This window comes from Dipodomys spectabilis, unplaced genomic scaffold, assembly GCF_019054845.1.
Source record: "Dipodomys spectabilis isolate Male_0828 unplaced genomic scaffold, ASM1905484v1 ptg000174l, whole genome shotgun sequence".
Lineage (NCBI taxonomy): Eukaryota > Metazoa > Chordata > Mammalia > Rodentia > Heteromyidae > Dipodomys > Dipodomys spectabilis.
Genome location: NW_024870851.1, coordinates 3,632,806 through 3,635,904, shown reverse-complemented (window position 1 = coordinate 3,635,904; position 3,099 = coordinate 3,632,806).

The window sequence follows — 3,099 nt, the reverse complement described above, 5'->3', positions numbered from 1 at the left end:
AGGTCATTACTGAAACTTTCCTAACTCAACTTGAGGATAACATACACAGAACCCTTTCATAAGATATTAGGGCAGCCATGTTTTTGGTGAAGGAAGATTGGCATGTGGTAGAAGGTTGAGCCTGATTGGTCCTTGCACCTAGTTTGGATTTGCATATCTGTGAGTTATCATTCAGGGGTTCCTGAAAAATAGTCCCTTTCACAGACATCTCCTGAGTTGGTAGGGGGTCCATCCATATGGCACATGGATTAGATTAACACAGTGTAACTGCTAATTTTCTTTATTGAGGTCAGTATGCTTCCTAAGATTACAGATGTGAGCCACTGGTGCCTGGCTTCTAATTGATTTTTACATGGTACAGTGATGCAAATACAAAAACAAAACAAAAACAAAAACACTGCTTTGCAAACTCACAAGGAAATATATTTAATTTAGCATTGTAAATATTGAGGCCATTCAACATGGGTCATTTGTAACTGTTATAGGAACTGTTCAAAAAATAAAATTTGTTATTGCAAATAAAATTTTAGCCTCCTACAAATGACTTAAGATTTTGATCCTAATACATAACTTCTCAAATGGATACATCTTCAGAATTTCAAAGCAAAACCACAAATTGGGGCTTTTTATCATAACCCACAAATTGGGCCTCTCCTGATGAGATGGTTTTAATTATACATTTCTTCTTCAGAGAGCTCAAAGGCCCACACAGTGGTACTTCTCTAGTGACTATAGGATTCCATTTAATTCTCAGGTAAACAGCCCTGTCTACAAAGGCAATTGTCTTGGTTGAGTAGGAGTGAATACTGAAGGTATAAGAAAGGGAGTATACTTGATTCATAGTCTTCAGTTGCCTGAAGAACAGACAGATGTTAAACTGAAAATTTCATCTGAGGCACTGAAGCAGAATAGATATAATATTTATGAGACTCCAAAGTGAGACGCCAAGATGTAGGCTCTCAATCAAAGTACTAAAAACCAGGCTCACAAACACAGAACTCTCCACCCAACAGAGGAGATAAAAAGTATTTAGGAAGTGGATATTGAGGAAATGTTTTGTGAGTTGTTCATTTTATGTGTCAACTTGATTGGGCTATGGGGTGCCTAGATTAAACATTGTGTCTGGGTGTGTCTTTGAAGATTTTTTTCTGGTAGCAGAGAAATATATTGCCCTCTTGGGTGAGGTTGGAAATCATCCAATCTATTGAAGGCCTTGATAGAATGAAAGCTGGCGGAGATATTTATCCCCCTTATCCTTGTCTACCTGTTTGAGCTGAGACATTTTGCCTCTGTCCTCTGATTGGGATTTATGTCATCAGCATCTCTGGGTCCCAGGCCTTTGAACTAGTTGAATTATACTACCTTATTTTTTTCTTTTCCATCTTCCAGACAGCCTATTATGGAACTTCTTAGCTTCTCATAAGCATATATGATTAAGTGCTTACCCTATGATAGAATTTCCAGGGATGGGAAAATGTGCAGCTCTACCGTATTTCTTTTAGTGTATTGTCAATCTGTATATTGTAGTTATTACCCAGTGCTATATATGTGTAGCTTTCAAGTGAAGAATAACAGAACTACCAGAATGGAATAGATCGTGACACCCAGCCTAAAATAGCTTTACTAGGAAGCATGATGTCTCAGAGTTCCATTCCTGTCAAATTTACAATTTACTGATGTTAAGGAAGGCCCTTTAGTATAAGGGATTTCAAAGGCATATTACTAGGTCCCTGTGAAATGTAGAGGTCACTTATTATTTATCTGTATTACACAGAGAATGGTAACTTTGAAACCACACTGTGTCTTTGCACCTGTGTAAAATATCCCACAGCCATTGTGTTTAAGTGTAATATCATTGGTTTTTATAGATGTGAAAAAGAGTCTTAGCAAAGTAATTCACTTAAGACTCAACTCTTAGGTGGAAAATGGAGCTACAGTTTGAACTTGGATCCCTACCTCCAAATTCCTAACTTTGAACCTGTGTTCAGATGACCAAAATGCACCTTGAACATTAGGCAACTTGTAAGAATCTACATGGCACTAATAGACCTGAGTTATATAATGGTTGTTTCTCATTTTTTTTACAAGTTTCTAGTGAGAATGTTCCTCGGTCTCATAGAGAGGCCTTGAGCACAAAAGTTTTGGCCTTGAGTTGAAGCCCCAGGACCAGCATACACACACATAAAAGTACCAATAGATATGAATTTCACACATCATTATATTTTAAAGAATTCATAGTTTGTTGTAGAATAGAATCTTCCTGCCTTTGCCTCTTGGAATGTTCTAGCCTGCAGCAAAGGGACTAAGCATCACGCCTCTGCCCCTCCCCCCCCAAAAAAAACCAAGCCTATAATGATATTAAGTAAATTATAGATTTACATTGGCCAATATTTTAAATTTTTATTAAAATATAATTTTATTATTATTATTAAGGTGTTGTACAGAGGGGTTAACATTTCATAAATCAGGTTCTACTTGGTAGCTCAGACCTGTAATCTTCACTATTTGGGAGGCTGAGATCTGAGGATTACATTTTGAAGCCAGCTGGGAAGGAAAATCTGTAGGACTTTTATCTTCAATTACACACACACACAGACACACACACACACATACAAAATCCAGAAGTAGAGCTGTGGTTCAAGTAGGAGAGCATTAGCCTTGAACACCAAAGCCCAGGCCTTGAGTTCAAGCTCCAGGACCAGCACACACACACACATATACAAACACACATATCAATAGATATAGATTAAACTGTATTTTTAAGCTATGCATAGTTATTTGTAGGACAGAATCTTCCTGGCATTGCCTCTGAAGCTTGAATGAGTCAACACGTATACCCAGTGCTACACAGTGTCTAAAGCTTAGTGTAGGGCACCCAAATGGTAAATATTTGAAGCACTATGGCCTATTCTGAGCCTCTTTGTAATGACATGTGATGGTCTGTCTTTTGTTCCTCCAGCTTTCAATATTCTGAAGCTTTTAGTGACCTTGAAACATTTCAGTAGGTTTCCAATGAGACACATTTCCGCTTCCATACTTGTGTCATTACAGTAGCTCGCCAATGAGACACATTTCCTCTTCCAAACTTGGATCATAAGT